The 22,052-nt window shown below is 41.0% G+C and overlaps 1 protein-coding gene and 1 pseudogene across 7 annotated transcripts in view; both read left to right on the top strand.

Annotated features, from left to right (window-relative positions):
* KANK1 (KN motif and ankyrin repeat domains 1) overlaps window positions 1-22,052 on the top strand; it is a 242,971-nt gene that overhangs the window by 140,329 nt on the left and 80,590 nt on the right. The window lies entirely within an intron of this gene.
* LOC116458501 (eukaryotic translation initiation factor 1-like) lies at window positions 14,589-14,927 on the top strand (annotated as a pseudogene).

Raw genomic sequence — 22,052 nt, 5'->3', positions numbered from 1 at the left:
ACTGAATTCTGCTGTGTCATTTTTCAAGAATTAGTCCTAGTAGGCGTGGTGGCTGACGCCTGTAATCCTAGCACTTTGGGAGGCCGAGGCGGGCGGATTGCCTGAGCTCAGGAGTTCAAGCCTGGGCAACATGGTGAAACCCCGTCTCTACTAAAATACAAAAGAATATTAGCCAGGCATGGCAGTGTGCACCTGTAGTCCCAGCTACTCGGGAGGCTCGGGCAGGAGAATTGCTTGAACCCGGGAGGCAGAGGTTGCAGTGAGCGGAGATCACACCACTGCACTCCAGCCTCAGCGACGGGGCAAGACTCCATCTCTCCAAAAGAAAAAAAAAAAAAGAATTAGGCTTAGGGAGTGCATGGTGGCTCACGTCTGTAATCTCAGCACTTTGGGAAGCCGAGGTGGGCAGATCACTTAGGGTCAGGAGTTCGAGACCAGCCTGGCCAACATGGCAAAACCCCGTCTATACAAAACTACAAAAATTAGCCAAGCATGTGGTGGACATCTGTAATCCCCGCTACTGAGAAGTCTGAGGCAGGAGAATCGCTTGAACCTGGGAGATGGAGGTTGCAGTGATCCGAGATCATACCACTGCACTCCAGGCTGGGTGACACAATGAGACTCTGTCTTAAAAAAAAAAAAAAAAAAAAAAATGAATTAGGCTTTAAGATAATAAGCAGTGAAATAAAAGAAGTCATATTTTTAAGAAATGAAATCCCTAATGTTTAAAAATTATTTAATGTATAAAATTATCAGTTTTTATACATTAGGGATTTCATTTTTTAAAATATGACTTCAGGCTGGGCGTGGTGGCTCATGCCTGTAATCCCAGCACTTTGGGAGGCCAAGGTGGGCGGATCACCTGAGATCAGGAGTTCGAGACCAGCCTGGCCAACATGGTGAAACCCCATTTCTACTAAAAATACAGAAATTAGCCAGGCATGGTGGTGACGTGCACCTGTAATCCCAGCTACTCGGGAGGCTGAGGCAGGAGAATTATTTGAACCCTGGAGGTGGAGGTTGCAGTGAGCTGAGATCGTGCCACTGCACTTCAGCTTGGGCGACAGAGCAAGACTCCATCTCAAAAAATATGTATATTACATCTATATATGACTTCATAGACACACATTGGTCTATACAACAAAAACAAAGCGTTAGGAAATTATCTCATGATTTAGCCACAAAATTAAAAGATTTATTTCAACAAACATTTATTGAATGCTTACCCATTCGACTGGATGATGTGTAGGAATAACAAGAGATCTGAGGCATAGTAGTAGACCCATGGAGCTGATAATTTCAGGGCAGAGTAGACATCTAATAAAGTCTTTGTTTCCTTTTGTAAGCTTCTCTACGTTTGTTTAGGATACCTATTTTGACAGCCATACAGATCTTCAGAAAATAGGGATTATCACCAGGCACCACAAGGAAATAGATGGAAAAATATTTAAAAATAAATTGTAAGCCAAGCATGGTGGCTCACGCTTGTAATCTCAGCATGTGATTTGGGAGGCCAAGGCAAGAGGATCACTTGAGGCCAGGAGTTCAAGACCAGTCTGGGCAACATACCAAGACCCGTATCTACTTAAAAAAAATTTAATAAAATTTAAAATAAGTAAATACATTGTAGTAAAAATGTAGGTTATGTTTCTTCATCTGAAAATAAGCTATTCTGAAAAGCTAAGCTTTCCCAATGGTACATGAGTTCTCTCTCTAATTTTATCTTCTGTATTTCTCTCTCACTTGAATAATTTTCTTTTGAAAACTTTCTGAAGTTATATGCTTTCAGACTTTGTGAAATAATATGTTGAACATGATTTAATCATCTCTTAGGTTCATTATTTTCAATCATTTTATTGTATTGTGCTGTGATAACAATGTCCCTAGGAACTGGGCAGTTTATAGAGCAGTTCGCCTGATCATTTTGGTTTTTTAAGTATCTTTTTTTTTTTTTTTTTTAAAATATGAAATAGCCCCCAGTCCCAGATCTTCAGTGGGTAATTTTGGGAAAGTGTTTTTCATAGAAATGTTGAAGTCCATGGAAGTCAGGTAGAACACTAAAGGACCCGGTTGACCCAGTACATCGTAACCCTCTGCTCTCGTGTGCACCTCACACACAGCCAGTCTACAGGTTAGAGACCACCATTTCTGGGGGTTGTTATCCTTTTTCTTTTTTTTTTTTTTTTTTTTTGGAGACAGAGTCTTGCTCTGTCGCCAGGCTAGAGTGGTGCAGTGGTGCAGTCTCAGCTCACTGCAACCTCCACCTCCCGGGTTCAAGGAATTCTCCTGCTTCAGCCTCCCGAGTAGCTGGGACCACAGGCACACACCACCACGCCTGGCTGATTTTTGTATTTTTAGTAGAGACGGGGTGTCATCATGTTGGTCAGGCTGGTCTCAATCTCTTGACCTTGTGATCCGCCCGCCTCGGCCTCCCAAAGTGCTGAGATTCCAGGTGTGAGCCCCTGCGCCTGGCTTGTTCTTTTCCTTTCACTTGTATTAACTGCGTAGTAGTTAGTTTCTCTTTCTTCTTTCTTTAACCGGATCATCTCAACATATTTAAAAAATATGCCGTATCTGTATATAAGATTTGCCATCTCTGGGTCATTAAATGGCCTCACAGACGTAGAAATGTCCCAGTTCCTTTTTTATGACATTTATCCATTCATGCAAAAGAAGTATGATAATTAATTAGAAATAATTTTGAACATTGGGTATCCTAGGCTCTGCGTACGAGGCTCTCAGAAAATTAAAATGACATAATCATCGTACTTGCAAAGCTTAAAGCCCAGTGGGGAAGGGCAACATGATAGGAACAAAGGTACAGTATAATAAGTGCTGTTGCAGAATCACAGGCCAAGGGGAGCTCATGTCTTTGAGCTTCAATTTCTTTATCTGTTGCAGGGCAGAGTATCTCATGAAGCTGTTTTGAAGCTTATCTAAGACAATGCATGTGAAAACACTAAAATTATAAAGCTGTGGACATGTCAGTTGTCATGTTTGGTTTAAAATAGAAGCTGGGAGACTCTTTTTTTCTGAAACCATGTGGATAATCCAGGGATGAGAGTGTAGTTAAAGTGAGGAAAACAATGTACTTGCATGTCAAATGCAGTTCCTGGGAGAATGTTTGAGATTGTATTATTAGGAGACTCTCTTTCCGGAAATCATTTTGTTGGCATTTATACTAAGTGGTGATGACGTTGAGAACAGCATAGCTTCATCTGACGTCTCACGTTATTGTCAGCCTTCCTTAGTACCCATGGTGTGTTTTTACTGTATCTCGTGAATAAGATAATATATTAAGTCTCCTGGCATATAAGGATATATGTAAGATACGTTTTGTATAGTTGGTTTCTAGAGTGTCTTCGTAGCAATCTTCCAGTGTTTCTGTTTATTGCTATTCCCCCTCCCCCTCTGTTTTTTCCCGTTGGTTCTTTACAGGTAGGGAGATTATGTGTCCCAGTTTGCCTGTCCCAGTTTATGTCTCTTGTCCCTACATCCCATCTACTTAACATTCTGACACCTGCAAAAGCATCCCAATTTGGACCTCAGTTTATCTGGTCACCCTGGCTCAAAGCATAGAAGAAAATTAAATGAAGAGCCAGCAAATTAGTGAAATTGTGCAGATCTTTGATAACTGACTTCAGTCACTCAGCTGAGCTGATTTACAGAGCGTGGATTTGGTCCAGTAATATCCTGGAATGCAACTTACAGATGTAAGTAAGTAGTGCCTGATTATAGCTACACACCACAGCAGGTTTCCTAATGAGCTGTTAAAATGAAAGCATGTGTTTGTTCACTCTGGCACAGAACAGTAGCTTTGACACTTCAATAGTTTTCACCATAGCATGGCTCGTTGGAGCTTGGAGACTGGCATTCCTTCTTAAAGGCCCATCAAGGTTTTTATTCACTGTGAGCTGTGTGTTAGGCTGGTATTGATCTTGTTTTTGACCATCATTCACCCATGGCAGCCAACCAGGGAGGTGTAAAATGCTTTCCTCCCCTCTCCCCACGTGTGCACCTCTTTTGGTGTGACCCATGTGATGACAGTTACGATGCAGCTTGGAGGGATGGCCCTACATTGCAGCTTCTCTGCTTCATCCCCGCTACCCTTTTAGAATGAGAAAAGAGGATTGAAAGGTCCAAAAGCCTAGAGAGAAAATTCTGCAGTCCTGTGTTTTTCTGAGCAGAAGGGAAGGTGCTACTTTGTATGACTGCTTGCAATCCCCAATATAATAGAATAAAACTGTCCCTACTGCCAGCATTAATATGAAATTTGCATAAAGGTGGAGGAATTACTTTATTGTTTTATTATTATGCAATCCCAATATTTTCATTGCTGGGCAGCTTGCAAAAAGTTCATTGCAAATTATGCTGAGTTAAAATCAAATACATAAATCTGCCTTTCTCTGTTGGCAGCTGTATTGGAGTTTGGGATTGGCTTCTATGCTTATTAGAGCCAAAGAATGTATATTATTTAATTCTTGTAAAGTGAAAGTAGAAGATCAGGAAATAAAGAAAAATCAATGGAATGGAACATTTTTAGTGCGATTCCTGTTTTACTCTCCAGCAAGGGAAAGTGGCTTAAAGATCTCTGTTAAAACAGTGCTTCTCACACTTTAATGTGAGACTCTTGTTATGTAGATCCTGATTCCTGGGTCTAGGATGGGGGCCTAAGATTCTGCATTTCTAACTAGCTGTAGAGCATGCTGGTGCTGCTGGACCACAGGCCATGACTTGAGTAGCAGGTTGTCGGGAAATACGTGCTTCAGCGGGCTGCGACTCTGCATATCACTGTTGTGAAATATGTGGGTTAGAGTGGCACACCCCGGACCGTCAACTGTCAGGAGGAGCTGTGTTTTAGCTAGAGGTTAGGGTGAGAGGGACCACCCAGGCTTGTAAAACCCAAGGACTGTCCCCGGACTCATTACCAATCTTAAGGTATCCCTAACAGAGGCCCAGTGTTGCTGCTAATGAAATGAATAAAGAAATGTTACAGTCCATGGGTTTGGAATTCTAGTAACGGCTTATTTTACATCTATTAACGGCTACAAGGAAAGAAGTGGAGGGACGGGCCAGAAGACTAAGACAATAGGAAATGAGAAGAAATGCAGGAAAGAGAGTTCCATTTCCTCCTGCTTCTATCAAAGGAAAAAATGATGTTATGTGCCTTCTCTTCCCACCTCTAAATAAAGCAGCAGGGCCACCACTAACTAGTTTGTGTGACCATATTCTGGCTATTTAACCTCTGCTATTTCACAAAAAGTCTTCATCTGTGAAAGGAGGAATTTGGACTCGGGACAGTTTTCAGAGCCCCTTCAATTGTTAAAGCATAGCAACTAAGAATTTTATGGTCATACAACACTAAAAATCATATGTATGTCCTTAGGAATGGGGTTTTATTTCTGTAAGAGCACCTCCAAAACTAGTGTGTGTGTTAATATATGTGCATTTTATATTTTTCATTATATTCTCTTCCTTTTAAGAAAATCTGTTTTGTTTCATTGCTTCAAAATTCCTGAAAAATTTTGTCTTTTTATATAATCCAGAGTTGGCTGTGTTAATTTCTGCTTCCATCATACTAATTTAGGAAAGCTGGCCTAACAGTGGCAGGAACAGCTAGAACTTTCTTCTGTGACTTACTGGCATTTTCCCTAAGCATCTGCATGTGTTGGGTGTATGTGTAAGTACCATGCATCGGATACATCCTCTGTTGAAAGGATAAAGGAATGCTTGTTCCACAACTTACCTGGGGTCCAACTCTGTTCCGTACTCAGCCTGTTCTCTCAACACAATGATGTCTTCAGTCTTAGGACAGAAGTCTGGAGTTTATTCACATCTTTATTTTGATTAATTGTTTTACACATCAGGCTCCATATAATGTAGTGGATAATGAAATGCTCTAAGTAAGTTAGGGATTTTCAATTCTTAGACTTGTGGATGAGACAATTTCAAAAATTATCTACAAATTTACCCTCATAAATAACGTTTGTATGTTATACAGAGGTTGAGTTTTATAAAATATAAATTGCTCTGAGCCAGAAATGAAAAATAAATGTAGAATCCCATGATAAAAAACTAAAGTTGCTATATTAAAATTAATAGTATACTGAGATTTTTGATAGATTGTTTTGAGGATGTGTTTACTATGTTCAAAGCAGTAAATTTAGGAATGGAATCTAGTTTTATTAGCCCTCCTATAACATTTTGGTGAGAATATAAATTAATACCTACTTTTTGAAGGACAACCTGACATTATCCATTAGAATGTGTAGGCTCTATTTTCTCCATCTCACAGATTCACTTCTTGTAATTTACCCATTTATAATTAATTACTGCAAATATTTATTTGGAATTATTGGACAGGTACAGAAAGCTATATGTAGAAGTACGTTCATCAAAGTGTTCGCAGTGTGGGCCAGGTGCGATGGTTTACTCCTGTAATCCCAGCACTTTGGGAGGCTAAGGTGGGTGGATCATCTGAGGTCAGGAGTTCGAGACTAGCCTGGCCAACATGGTGAAACCCCCGTCTCTACTAAAAATACAAAAAAATTAGCCAGGCATAGTGGTCCGCACCTGTAATCCCAGCTACTGAGGAGGCTGAGGCAGGAGAATCACTTGAATCTGGGAGGCAGGGTTTGCAGTGAGCTGAGATCGTGCCATTGCACTCCAGCCTGGGTGACAAAGATACTCTGTCTCAAAGATAAAATAAAGTGTTTGCAGTGTGAAGAAACAATCTAAATATTCAACAATAAAGGAAGGTCAAATGAGACAAATATGAAAGGGGAATACTATGCAGCCATTAAAGAGAGATGTGGTAATTATCTTAGGAAGATGACTGTAATAATGAAGTTAAAACTTATAAAGGAACATTTGGGAAGAATGTATAGGTACGTACATGCTTATATAAGCACAAGGAAGAACTGGGAACCAATACACCAAAACGTCAATAGTAATAGAATTACGGCTGATTTTTTACTTTCTCTCTCATGCATTTCTTTATTGTTGAATATTTAGTACTAGTACATGGAGAGGGAATAGAAAACTTAATTTGGAAGGGATGAGGAAAAAATAGCCACCCTGGGAGCTGAGTTAGAGGAGAACACAGAGCCCAGGTGTTTCAGCATCTCTTCTGGCGCTGGCGGTGGGATTTCTCTGACTAGTCCTCACTGTGCCAGAGAAGCTTCCTGCACACAGCTGGGTCCTGTGAGGCAAGGCCTGTGTCCTGCTGGCTCATACACAGCGTCCCATATGGCCTTAACTTTATTTAGCAACGTCAGCTCAAGGAAGCATTGTGTTCCCTGTGGGCCCAGGATTTAGAAGAGCATAATCATAGAATATCTGTCAGGCCTGGAAGTGTCATTAGGGCTTTCCTAGTCTGGACCTGAAGAATCTGAGGCCCAGGGCATTTAAGTAATGTTCCCAGAGTCCCAGAGGTGGTTCGAGGCCAAGTGGAAATGAAAATGCGGTTCCCAGGCTCTTGGTCTCTCTAGTGCTACTACTTTGCTTGTCTCTAAGCTCTGCTGTGGTGGATGAGTCTCCACTTCTCACAAGCAGTTTTTAAGGCCAGAGCAAAAGGTTTCCAGGTAAGAGAATTTTTTTTCATATAAGAGAAGATTAAATTAATAGGACTTTTGTTCAGATCTGCTTTCAGTGAGATACATGGAAATTCAGAGGTTGTTGACTTTGCTTGGGTCTGGCCTCTTTTGGATATTTAATAAAGGCTGCAAAACCTTTCCCTTGAACGATGCATGTTTGCCGAAAACCACAAAACTTTGCGTTTGATTTTGGAGGTTTCAAGAGCCCTGTAAAGCCTGTCCGTGAGTTACAGATGTCCTTTGTCTTGTGCTTCCCTGTTTTCAAGCAGTTCTTTTGCATTTGGAGGTAATGGAACTGTGATCTGGTTTGGTTTTCATACCTTTGTTGCCGGTATGTTTTTTTCAAATAAAAAAAAGAGAAGGAAAGGATAGCAACTAGGGATGAACACTCCTCATCACATTGGATACTTAGTGTTTTCTTTGTGTTTACAGTTGTTAGATTGTCATTCCAATAAAAGTACAATTGTGTAATACTTTTTAAAGCTCCCATCACACTAGCACACTGCTTTCATTTTTTGCAGTGTGTTCCACTCTGTTCCTGTCCACACGGATACTTCATGGTTACAGCCAAAGACTGTTCATTATGCCCTTTCCTGCTAACACATGAAAGACACAGACTGAGGCTGAAATTGAGCGGCTTCTTACCAAAAATTAGGTATTTGAATAAGAGCAGATAGTTTTTACATAAAAGATGCAAGTTCTGAAAATGGCCACATGCAGTGGTCAACACGCTGATGACTGGACTTCCTGAGAAGTTTCTCATTCAGTAGCCCATTGTGGGGCCCAAGAATATGCATTTCTTATAAGTCCCCAGGTGATGCCGACACCACTGGTCCATGGCCACACTTTGAGAAGGAGTGGCCCAGAGAATAAGAGTCTTAGAAGGCAGGGTGTTTTCCAAATTTTGCTGAAGAGAAGAATCACTTGAGAATGTTTGTTAGAAATGTAAATTTTAACACCATGTCAGACTCACTGAATCAAAATCTCTGGGAGAATCTTGGGATACTGTATTATCAGATTTGGAGGAACTACTATTCTGTTGCTATCAGGTAAGCCCCATAGAGCGTCACTTGTTTGCAAACCACTCACAGGACAGTAGAATTTTTTTTTTTTTTTAAACACTAACTCAACCAGAGGGGACAATATAATACATTTACCACTCTAACAGTTTCCTCATCCATCGTCTGCCTTGACCCTGTGACCCCGTCAGCCCCCAGCACCATCCACATTTTTAAGTGAATTTTAAGTCACGCTTCTAAGACATAAATATTTTTGTTTCAGGTACCAAATATATTGTTTGAAAGAGATAACAGAATACCTGCTTTCTGAGAATTGCCTCAAGTTTTACTGAGTTCCTTTTTAATAAGCATAGTCAGGATATGCATTTGTGTGTGTGTGTGTGTGTGAGAGAGAGAGTGAGATAAAGGGAGGAAGGAAAAAGAAATGTGGTTTTCTGATAAGTTCAGGTTCCTTAGTGATGGTGATGCTGTTGATCTCGGAACACGTTTTGAGAACCACTGGAATAGACCAAGCAGTTGGAATCTCCTGGAGGAGCTTTGAAATATACTTTTGCTCAGGTCCCACCCCCAGAGAATAGTTTAATTGGTCTTTGGTGAGACCTAGACAGTAATTCTAATAATCATCCAGCCGGGCGTGGTAGCTCTCGCCTGTAACCCCAGCACTCTGGGAGGCCTAGGCAATTGGATCACCTGCGGTCAGGAGTTCGGGACCAGCCTGGCCAGCATGGTGAAACCCCCGTCTCTACTAAAAATACAAGAAATTAGCCAGGCATGATGGCACACGCTTATAATCCCAGCTACTCGGGAGGCTGAGGCAGGAGAATCGCTTGAACCCAGGAGGCAGAGGTTGCAGTGAGTGGAGATGACTCCATTGCCCTCCAGCCTGGGAAACAAGAGCAAAACTCTGTCTCCAAAAAAAAAAAAAAATCCAAGATTGTGAACCATTACTGTAGGTCGCTCCAGATAAAAGGTAATGGGTTAGGAAGCTTAAGACTTGATGAGGAAAAATAAAAGTTAAAGCAGTGCTCCTCCCACTTCAGTGTGCATACAAATCACCTGGGGGTCTTTCTGGAATGCAGATTGATTCTGTAGGTCTAGGTCGGGCCCAAGATGCTGCTTTTTTTAATCAAGTCAAGCAGATGCTGCTATGATTGCCCGGAGGTCCACACTTTGAGTAGCGAGGTGGTTAGAAAGTGTTGACCTATGTAAGTGCTTATCAACACACAGTTTTTATATATTTTTAAGTAGTATAGAACAAATAAAAGCAATGTCATTGAGATTTCAGATACCTTAACTTAGAAACAATAAATATTTTGCCATTAATGACTATTTCCCTTCCGTTGATGGCTAAAACATTTTGTTTTTGCTTCTCCCTACCTGCTTACTCAGAGTTTCAATCAAATGTTTGTAAATTAATTTTGCTTTAGTGTGACACATGTATTAACAGGCCTTTCCCCTTTATAACTGGGTCCCAGGATTCACGGAGTTTGAGAATCTTGCCTTCTGGCTTCCTCCTTGCCTCAGACCCTGCCCTTTAGGTGTTACCGCCCTAGGAGGCTGAAAGTTTAGTAATGCCCCAGGGGCTCTTTGCAGGAGCTAGTCACTTTTGGCACTTTCTTGCTGTCAGACTGCAGGCTCTGGGAGCCATTGTTCTTGTGACATGGCTTCATCCTGTGTCTCTGGCTTGAGCCCAACCTTTCAGGCCTGGGTTAGGGGTGAAGCCTTTTATCTGGCAGGTCCCACAGTCTGGCGCCTTTCCTAGTATGGTGGAGTTGAGACCTTGCTGTCAGAGCCTGTTCAGAAGGAGAGAGGGAGAGACAAGACCTTCGAGTGAGGAGGAAGGAGTTTAAGTCCCTTCTGTGGAATCTGTTTCCCCTGGCTTGTTGCATTTTCTCAGCTGAATATGGCAGAAGTGGTTGATACTTGAATTAGAGGCTACGGAAGCGTCCTTGGGAAGTGGGTGGGGCTGAGCCAGTGATCTTCCCTTCTGCCTCTACCTCATGCTGACCAGGGGACAAGGCTCTGTCTCCCGGGTTTCATGCGTATCCGTCTGAAGGGACCACCCAAACAGGCTTTGTGTGAGCAATAAAGCTTTTAATCACCTGGGTGCAGGCGGGCCGAGTGGGAAAAAAGAGTCAGCGAAGAGAGATAGGGTGGGGCCGTTTTATAAGATTTGGGTAGGTAAAGGAAGATCACAGTCAAAGGGGGGTTGTTTCCTGGCGGGCAGGAGTGGGGGGTCACAAGGTGCTCAGTAGGGGAGCTTTTGAGCCAGGATGAGCCAGGAGAAGGAATTTCACAAGACAGTGTCATCAGTTAAGGCAGGAACAGGCCATTTTCACTTCTTTTGTGGTGGAATGTCATCAGTTAAGGCAGGGACTGGCCATCTGGATGTGTACATACAGGTCACAGGGGATATGTTGGCTTAGCTTGGGCTCAGAGGCCTGACATGGGTGTGGCCTGTCATTGGTCAGTCTGTGACCATACTGCTGTTCTCCATTTATTCTTTAGCAGAATGGGATCAGGCTTTTTCAGTCATTTCCTATTTTTAAAGGACATCTCCATGGCAGATGCCCCTACTCCCTCCCTGTGTCTGAATATTTGCCTGTCTATCATGGGTAGGTGAACGTCAGCAGGACTCTTGAAGAATAATCATGAAAGGGATGTGCTTGTCCTAGCAGGGGAGCCTGTGACAGTAAAAAAGCAGAGAATGTTCTGAGTCTCCTCTATTAAAAAGGGAAAAGCTTAAGTGAGGTTTATTTCCACTAAAGGAAAGCAACATAAGGCAGCTTGACCTTGAGTGTGACTGGAGCACCGTAAATGCAACTTCTACTTTTTTCCTTTTTTTTTCTTTTGTGGTAAAAAACACATAGCATAGATTTGCCCTGTTAATGTTGAAGTGTACATTTCATTGTTGTTAACTGTATGCACAGTGCCATGACAGATCTCTAGAACTTTTCCATTTCACATGACTAAAATGCTATACTCATCAAACAACTCTGTGTTTCCCCCTCGCGCCAGCCCCTGGCACCAGCCTTTCTACTTTCTGTTTCTATGAGTTTAATTACACGTATATGTCATAGAAATTTGGCTTTTTGTGATTGGCTTATTTCACTTAGCATAGTGTCTTCAAGTTTCCATTCTATTCCTGTTGTAGCATGTGATAGAATTTCCTTTTTTGTTGGCTAGATATAGTCCATTGTAGGTATATACCACATTTTCCTTGGGCGTTCTTCTGTTAATGGACTTTCAGGTTGCTTCTGCATGTTGGTCATTGTGAATAATTCTGTAGTGAGCATGGGGGTACAAGTATCTTTTTGAGTTCCTGTTTTTGGTTCTTTTGGACATATACCCAAAGTAGGGTTGTTGAATCATATGGTAGTTCTATCTCTTATTTTTTTGAGGAAGCTCTATACTGTTTTCTATAGCAGCTGCACCATTTTACAAATTCACCAACAACCCTCACCAATGTAGGGTTCCAGTTTCTCCATATGGCTACTGATGCTTTGTTTTTTTGTTGTTGTTTGTTCTTGTTTTTTTTAAGTGGCCATCCTAATGAGTATGAGGTGACATTGTGGTTTTGATTTGGTTCTGCCTTTTTAAACTCCGAATTCAGTCTCTGGTTACAGCTTTTCCCATAACCATTTTCAGTTGAGGTGTGTATGCTGTGTTGGTAACACAAATTTAACATTGTGAGAGCTTTTATCAGGTAGCAAATTGTAAAGCCCCTTCTAGGTCAGACACTTGACCTCTGTAAAGCTTAAGTTAGGAACTTGTATGTTCTTAAGAAAACACAAGAAAATATGAGAAATTTCTGTTTGGCTTGAGCCTTTCTGTTTTCTTGGTGATGGTAGTGTGGGGGTGGTATAGGCTCTCCCTAAGTTGCCCAGGCTGGAATGCAGTGGCTCTTCACAGGTGCAGTCATAGCTCACTACAGCCTCGAACTCCTGTCTCAGCCTCACAAGTACTGGAATTACAGGCATGGACCACTATACCCAGCTCCATTCTGCTTTAAACAGTGGAAAAAATACATGTATTTTTTAAATGGAAGGGCTGGTTATATCTTCAATATGAAATCCTCTATGTGAAATCTGAATAAACTATTCCTGGAATATCCAGTGTCCTTTCCTCGTGATGATAAACGAAGCCCAGAGCTGCCTGTCTTGAAAGATAGTAAGAAGCCTATGCATAAACAAAACGTTTAAAAGTAAGATCATTTATTTTATTTTACTTATCACCTTAAACCCATCAATGACTTTTAGCTTAGAAGAAAACCTAGTCTTCCTACTATGACCACAGGACTAAGCAAATCTCATAACCTAGCCTCTGCTTACCCCTCACTTCAGCCCAATCTACTCTTTCCCTCTCTTAAAAACCCAGTAGCTCAAAAAAAAAAAAAAAACCCAGTAGCTCGAATATATGGAGCTCTTTCTGGCCCTGAGCCTCCAGACCTTTTAAAGAAAAAAAAGATTGTAATTTTGATGAAGACCACATTGTCAATTTCTATTTCTATGGCTCTTACTTTTGGTATTGTGTCTAGACCTCTCCAAGCCCTAGGTCTTAAAGATCTTCTAGGTTTTCTTAAGTTTTATAGTTTTTTTTTAAATTTTAGATTTAAGATTCATTTGGAATTAACTTTTGTATAAGACAGAAGGTTAAGAAGATTCATTATTTTGACTATAGATAGCTGTAGCTATCAGATTGCTGTAGCACTGTTTGTTGAAAAGACTTTCCTTCCTTTTCTGAAAGAGTTTTTCTTTTCTGAAATGCCTTTGTCAAAAATCGCATGGGCACATTTGTGTGGGTCTATTTCTGGGCTGGATGCTGTTCCTGGGACCGTTTTTACCTTCCACCTTCCCCGTAGTTAACTCCTACTTATCCTTCAGGTCTTAGTTTCAATATTGTTTCCCTGGAAAGACCCTTAAGGACCACCCATTCCTATACATCTGCATACCCTCAACTTCAGTCCTAAGGAAGGATACTTCTGTTATTCTCACTCAACACCTGTTTTTTTCTTCTTCATTGCATTTAGCATAATACGTTTATAACTTTGTTTGTGCACATGCAGTTCGTCCCTACAAGCCTCAAAAAGGCAAGAACTGAGTTTATTTTGTTCACCACTGTAGTGCCCAGCACTGTGTTTATTGCATGCTGAGTTCTCAGTCAATATTTTTGAATAAATGAGTGAAACAAAGTTAGGCTTCCTGGGGGATGTTTTCTAAATCCCTAGGTATCATTTTCTTAAAATCAGAGGATATTCTTGGCTCTTGGAGCCTTAGGGCATAATTTGTTCCCAGTTAACCCGTCTTTGAAGATAGGGATTTTGAGAACTTTTGGCGTACCTCAGAGTCACCTAGAGGGTTCTCAAAATGCAGATTGCGGGGCCCCAAACGCAGAGTTCCTGCCTCAGTAGGTCTGGGGTGGGCCCCAACATTTGGATGTCTAACAAGTTCCCAGAAGGTAATGCTGACGCTGCTGTTCTGGGAACCCACTCTGAGAACTGTTTTAGTCTGCTCTTGTACTGCTATAAAGAACTACCTGAGACTGGGCAATTTATAAAGAAAAAAGCCTTAATTGACTCACAGTTCCACAGGCTGCAAGGGAAGCATGGCTGGGAAGCCTCAGGAAACTTACAATCATGGTGGACGCAAAGGGGAAGGTGGCATGTCCTACGCGGTGGGAGCAGGAGAAAAAGAGGGAAGAAGGTGATGCTACGCACTTTTAAACGACCAGTTCTCGGGGAAGGCCGCCCCCGTGATCTAATCACTTCCCACCAGGCCCCTCTTCCAACACGGAGGATTATAACTCATAAGATTTGGGTGGGGACTCAAATCCAAACTGTATCAAGCACTAGTGTTTTAAGGTTAAGAATCTGAAGAGGCCCGAGTCACTGAGCCGCCACTGCCAAGGACTCAGCTCCCTCTTTTCCCGCCACTGCCCCCTTTTGCAGCCATTTCCACTGAGGAAAAGGAATCATATGTCCGTAATCCAGAACCTTCACTCTTTCCACCCCTTTGCTGATACAAGTAAGGGTGATGACCTTCCTGCTGGCACTGAGGATTATCCATATAAGAATTCATCCAACAGAGAAATGGCAGGAAGACCCTTACTACTGTCCAAGGGATTGCTGATGATTATGATAAAAGGAAACCAATGAAGGCATTTAAAAAGAAATTTGCCTGCAATGGTACTGTAATTGAGCATCCAGAATATGGAGGTCATTCAGCTACAGGGTGACCATCGCAAGAACATGTGTCAGTTCCTCTTGGAGATTGGAATGACTAAGGACAACCAGCTAAATGTTCATGGGTTTTAAGTGCTGTGGCTCGCTGAAGCTTGAGTGAGGTTTTCCTTGCAATGAGTAGAATTTCCTTTCTGTCCCTTGTCACCAGTTTAAAAACCTCACAGCTTGTATAACGTAACCATTTGTGGTCTGCTTTTAACTTGACCTAGTGTTAACTCCTTCATGTAGTAAACTGAAAAGAACCATGCTGTCTAGTCTTGAAGTCCCTCATTTAAACAGAGGTCAAGCAGTAGGTGCCTGGCAGTGTCAAGCCTGAAACAAAGCAATACCCTCATGTTTCAGGCACACCCAGAGCCCTAAGATCATAGACAACTACGTCTGGCCAGAAGCTCCTCCGCTCTCCCTCTGCAGAGTTCCCTGCCCTAAGAGACTGTCACCACCCGAACGATCCTTGGTGAATCTAAGAGGAGGGGATGGGGTAAGGCAGCAACAGCAGTTCTACCACTGGAAGGGAGCCTTTGGTGGTCAAAGAAAGATCCCTTGGTGTCTACAACCTGACCAGGGGCAGAGTTTTAGAGAGGCCCCCTTCCCAATAGCGAGGTGATGGGACATCTGGCTTTCCACAAAGGTCTTTTTGACCAGACATGTCCTAGCTAAGGGATGTCCACACACCAGAATGTGAGGCCAACCTTCCATCAAAGTTAAACCTTTGACAAGGGAACAAATCTCAAACTGATGTACCAGTCATGTAGCTAGCTGTAGAGCTTGCAACTTAATGGCGACAGCTGTCCAATGCCATGGGAAGTAACAAACTGATTTTGAGGTTTGGTTTTTTTCCCTCCAGTTTTAATGTTATGTGTAATGTATTTAAACCCTTTTTTTTTTTTATTTAAGTTCTAGGGTACATGTGCACAACATGCAGGCTTGTTACATATGTATATATGTGCCATGTTGGTGCGCTGCACCCATTAACTCGTCATTTGCATTAGATATTTCTCTTAATGCTGTCCCTCCCCTCTTCCTCCTCCCCACAACAGGCCCCGCTGTGTGATGTTCACCGCCCTGTGTCCAAGTATTCTCATTGTTCAGTTCCCACCTATGAGTGAGAACATGCGGTGTTTGGTTTTCTGTGCTTGCGATAGTTTGCTCAGGATGATGGTTTCCAGCTTCATCCATGTCCCCACAAAGGACATGAACTCATCCTTTTTAATGGCTGCATAGTATTCCATGGTGTATATGTGCCACATTTTCTTAATCCAGTCTATCATTGATGGGCATTTGGGTTGGTTCCAAGTCTTTGCTATTGTGAATAGTGCCACAATAAACATACATGTGCATGTGTCTTTATAGCAGCATGATTTATAATCCTTTGGGTATATACGCAGTAATGGATCACTGGGTCAAGTGGTATTTCTAATTCTAGATCCTTGAGGAATCGCCACACTGTCTTTTACAATGGTTGAACTAGTTTACACTCCTACCGACAGTGTAAAAGTGTTCCTATTTCTCCACATCCTCTCCAGCACCTGTTGTTTCCTGACTTTTTAATGATTGACATTCTAACTGGTGTGAGATGGTATCTCATTGTGGTTTTGATTTGCATTTCTCTGATGGCCAGTGATGATGAGCATTTTTTCATGTGTCTGTTGGCTGCATAAATGTCTTCTTTTGAGAAGTGTCTGTTCATATCCTTTGCCCACTTTTTGATGGGGTTGTTTGATTTTTTTCTTGTAAATTTGTTTAAGTTCTTTGTAGAATCTGGATATTAGCCCTTTGTCAGTTGGGTAGAAGCCAAATCATGAGTGAACTCCCATTCACAATTGCTTCAAAGAGAATAAAATACCTAGGAATCCAACTTATAAGGGACGTGAAGGACCTCTTCAAGGAGAACTACAAACCACTGCTCAACAAAATAAAAGAGGACACAACCAAATGGAAGAACATTCCATGCTCATGGATAGGAAGAATCAATATCGTGAAAATGGCCGTAGTGCCCAAGGTAATGTATAGATTCAGTGCCATCCCCATCAAGCTACCAATGACTGTCTTCACAGAATTGGGAAAAACTACTTTAAAGTTTATATGGAACCAAAAAAGAGCCCGCATCGCCAAGTCAATCCTAAGCAAAAAGAACAAAGCTGGTGGCATCACCCTGCTGCCTGACTTCAAACTCTATTACAAGCCTTCAGTAACCAAAACAGCATGGTATTGGTACCACAACAGAGATGGAGACCAGAGGAATGGAACAGAGGCGTCAGAAACAACACCGCACATCTACAACCATCTGATCTTTGACAAACCTGACAAAAACAAGAAATGGAGAAAGAATTCCCTGTTTAATAAGTGGTGCTGGGAAAACTGGCTAGCTATATTTAGAAAGCTGAAACTGCATCCCTTCCTTACACCTTATACAAAAATTAATTTTTTTTTTTATTTTTTATTTTTTTTTTGAGACAGAGTCTTGCTCTGTCACCCAGACTGGAGTGCAGTGGCACGATCTTGGCTCACTGCAATCTCCGCCTCCTGGGTTCAAGTGATTCTTCTGCCTCAGTCTCCCAAGTAGCTGGGATTACAGGCACCCGTCACCATGCCTGGCTAATTTCTGTATTTTTAGTAGAGATGGGGCTTCGCCTTGTTGGTCAGGCTGGAATCAAGCTCCTGAGCTCAGGTGATCCACCCACCTCAGCCTCCCAAAGTCCTAGGATTACAGGCGTGAGCCACCACGCCAGGCCTAAACCCTTATTTAAATAAAACGTGTTTTCAGAAAAAAATGAATCTGAGGATGTGTTACATGTCCCCCTTTTACTTAGCGACAATCCCAGGCACACTTGAGCTTGTCATTAACAGTATTCATCAATTTAAGAGTTGATCAGAGAAGGTCATACAAGACTCCAATCTCAGTGGAATTAAAGGAAAAATTTTTGCTAAAGCAGAAAATAAATGAGAACTGTACATTTAAAATAAATAAGAAATGAACAGAAAGCCTTTCAAATCATACTAAACTGTTATATCTGTGGCTACTACATTGTTGTTCTTTAATGCTTAAATAGGTAAAAGCACTGATATTTTAGTTGAGACTACCAGCAGTAGGAATGCTTGCTTAGTAAGAGCAAGACCCCACTAATACAGTCATATTTATAAAGTCAAGGTTAGGTTTCTGCTAGGGTCTGTTTTCCCTAAATCTATTATAAACAGATGAAAGCAAATCAATAAATACTGTTTTATCGTACCTATACTGAGTCATAAAATTATTTTCCTCCCAAGTCAGGAAGAAACATAAAGTTGGTTAATTGAAAAAGAAGAAAGTTTAATCATTCTGATTTCCATTCAGATGCTTTTCTTTAGACTATCTATTGCTGTTTTCTTTTGTAACAGAACAGCTGATTTTCGGCCTAGGTTTTCATGATCTGATAAACCTTCACCACAGACAGTTTCTTGGAAAGAAACTTTGCAAGTGTCACTTATCTTTAAATGTTCAGTAAGCTCTGTGGGTCTCAGAGACCCAGCTGGAGCAGAGCCAGCACGGGATTCTGAAAGCATTTGTAGGCTCCGAGATGGTTTTAACCTGTTCCTTGGCAGTGCAGCCCTTGTGTACACTCTTGGAAAGATAGTAATGTTTACTTTCATGATGTAGAATGGATGAGCAGGGAGGGTTTCTAGGAAGGCTGAACACACTCGTGCCCACTTTGGGACACAAGGAGGCAGATGCTATCTTGGGAACTCTTCAAATAAGGTGGTATGGTTTGGCTGTGTCCTCACCCAGATGTCATCTTGAATTGTAGTTCCCATAATCTCCTGTGTCGTGGGAGGGACTTGATGGGAGGTAATTGAATCATGGGGGCAGTTACTCCGATTCTGTTCTTGTATGAGTTTTCATGAGATCTAATGGTTTTATAAGCGGCTTTCTCCGCTTTTGCCTGGCACTTCTCCTTGCTGCTGCCATGTGAAGAAGGATGCGTTTGCTCCCCCTTCTGCCATGATTGTAAGTTTCCTGAGGCCTCCCCAGCCATGCTGAAGTGTGAGTCAGTTAAACCTCTTCCCTTTATAAATTACCCAGTCTGGGGTGTGTCTTTATTAGCATTGTGAGAATGAACTAATATCTAAGGCAAAAAAGATGAGTCAGGAATTAGCTTTTAGTACAGCTAATCTGTTAAGCGCGGTATGAACCCAGATTTAATTTTCTTTGGGCCTAAAGCACAGTTCTGTAGTTAGATTACTTTGGGGGAGAGGGTGGGTAGGTATCTAATTTGTTCATTGCTATATCTTAAGTGCCAAAAACAGTGCCTGGCACACAATGGGCACTCATTTGTTGAATGAATAAATGAATTTATTTACTGTTGTTTCTTCCGTATTTTCTCTTTATTGTCGACATTTTAATTTGTTCCTGTGCCTGTGATAAAAATACCTCCACCAGCTTCTTACCTATATTACCCCAAAGAATAAAGTTGCAAGTATAATCATTTGGACAAACACAGCATAAAATTTCCCTAATAAGCAAATCTCAACCTTTTTCCTACATTAGAAATGAAAGCCAGTATCCAAGTAAGATTCTGATCTGGTTTGGATCTGTGTCCCCTCCAAATTTAATCTTAAAATGTGATCCCCAATGTTGGAGGTGGGGCCTGGTGGCAGATGTCTGGGTCATGGGGAAAGATCCCTCTTGAGTGGCTTGGTGCCTTCCTATAGTAAGGAGCTTTTTCCCCTGACTTCATGAGAGAGCTGGTTGTTAAAAAAGAGCCTGGCACTTTCCCTCTCGCTCTCTTGCTCCACACCTCACCATGTAATACGCCGGCTCCCCCTTTCCTTCTCTGAGTTTCTCGAGGCCCTCACCAGAAGCAGATGCTGGCACTGCACTTCCTGTACATCTTGCAGAACCATGAGCAAAATAAACCTCATTTCTTTATAAATTACCCAGTCTCAGGTATTGCTTTGTAGCAATAGAAACTGACTAACACAGATTATAATTTAGATCTTGATCCGTAATTGAGATTTCTCTTCACCTCTAACCCACTCATACCAAGAAAATTATCTACTATATTCGAGGAAGCCAAATGGGATTGGGTCATGTTGGGTAATTTGGTTGCAAAATGTCTAAGAGCTGGTTAATATTACCCCTACTCTTCCTGTGGTAGGAGCCAGTACTGGAAATCACTGGAAGATAATCAGATAATAAACTGTGGCCGGAGTTTCTACTCCAGCATACTTTTGTTACTTTAATTATTGACTATTTTTGTGTAGTCTACAGGAATTTGTGAGTAATCATACTTGATGTATAATAAGACAGGTTTTTGGTTGTCCATATGAAAGGCTAACTTACTTGAAGAAATCAAATGAGCTCTGCATTTTTTGTTAGGGTAAAATATTTGTATTTGTGTATGTGTGTTTTTCAGTTTGGTTCTTGTAGAATCTAGTTCCTTAAGGTTCCTCTTTATTACCCAGTCTTCTTACAAAGGTCACCTTTGTCTCTGGCAGTTTGCTTCATTTACGACTAAGCCCTCATAAGGAGACCATGTTCTGGCCCCAGCTGCTACTTGCCATGCACTTCTTCTCATCCTTCGCCTTTGCATGTGCCATCCCCTCTGCCTACAATGCCCTTCCACCTTTCTTGTCCTGAAAAGCACTCGCTCATCCTTTAAGACTTAGGCCAAGTGATCTCTTATTATGAATAATTTTTTTGGCCACTTGCACCCTTTTCAGGGAAAATAAGACCACCTTTCTATGGATTGGAATTGAACTGTGTATACACTACTCTTATAATTGTTTCTATAATATTTGCCTCCAGCCCTAGTGTGTGAAGGTACAATGCCTTAGTCTTTGTTATGCCTCCAACATAGAAACTAAAGAGTGCCTGTACATATTCTAGGATATTGTAGGTCTTTAAAATGTATTATGGTAATTAATTAAAATATTCATACAAGTATATAAAATATTGAAAGTAGCTTCCAGTGATAACAATTGTTAGGGTTGCAAGATTGAATAATTTTTGTATATTCTGTCTTTTCCAGATTTTAGGTAAAGTTAATTATATTGCCTTTTAAATTTTATTGTTAAATGAACAAAAATACTGTGATGTATTATAAAAAGATCTAGAACTTTCATATCAAAATGGTTTCTCCTTTCATATTTTTCATTTTTAAAATTGATATATATTAAATGTACATATTTTCGGGGTCCATGTGATAATTTGATACATTCATATAAGCAAATCAGGATAATTGGGATATCAATCACCTTAAATATTTTTCTGTTGTTTATGCTAGGAACATTTGAATTATTCTCTTCAAGCAATTTTCAGTGTATTAATATACACTTGATTAACGTTAACTGTAGTTATCCTACTGATCTATCGAACACCAAGTCTTATTTCTTCTAAGTGTATTTGTACCCATTAATCAACTGCTCTTTATCCCCCATCCCCGCTACCCTTCCCGGCCTGCGGTAACCACCAGTCTATTCTCTATCTTCATGAGATTCACTTTTGTAGCTCCCACATATGACTGAGAACATGCGATATTTGTCTTTCTGTGCTTTGCTTGTTTCACTGAACATAATGACCCCCAGTTTCATCCATCTTGCTCCAAACAGAATTTAATTCTTTTTATGGCTGGATAATATTCTATTGTGTATTTGTACCACGTTTTCTTTTTAAATATTTATTATTATTTTGTAGAGTTGGGGTCCTGCTATGTTGTCCAGGCTGGTCTTGAACTCCTGGACTCAAGCGATCCACCTGCCTTGGACTCCACATTTTCTTTATTCATGCATTGATGGACACTTAGGTTGATTCCATATTTTGTCTAATATGAATAGTGCTGCAATAAACATGCAAGTACAGATCTCTCTTCAATATATTGGCTTTCTTTCTTTTAGATAAATCCTCAGTAGTGGAATTGCTGTATCATATAGTATTCTACCTTTACATTTTTGAGGAACCTCTGGACTGTTTTCTGTACTAATTTACATTCCCGCCAACAGTGTGCGAGGGTTTTTCTTTCTCTACATTCTCACCAGCATGTTATTCTCTGTCTTTTTTGATAAAAGTTATTCTAATTGGGGTGAGATTATATCTCATTGTGGTTTTGATTTGCATTTTCTGGATACTTACTGATGTTGAGCACTTCTTATACCCATTGGTCGTTTGTTTGTCCTCTGTTGAGAAATATCTGTTCAGGCCTTTTGCCCTTTTTAAAATCAGAT

The sequence above is a fragment of the Hylobates moloch genome, unplaced genomic scaffold, assembly GCF_009828535.3.
Source record: "Hylobates moloch isolate HMO894 unplaced genomic scaffold, HMol_V3 SCAFFOLD_19, whole genome shotgun sequence".
NCBI lineage: Eukaryota > Metazoa > Chordata > Mammalia > Primates > Hylobatidae > Hylobates > Hylobates moloch.
This window is presented reverse-complemented; position numbering and strand designations above follow the sequence as displayed.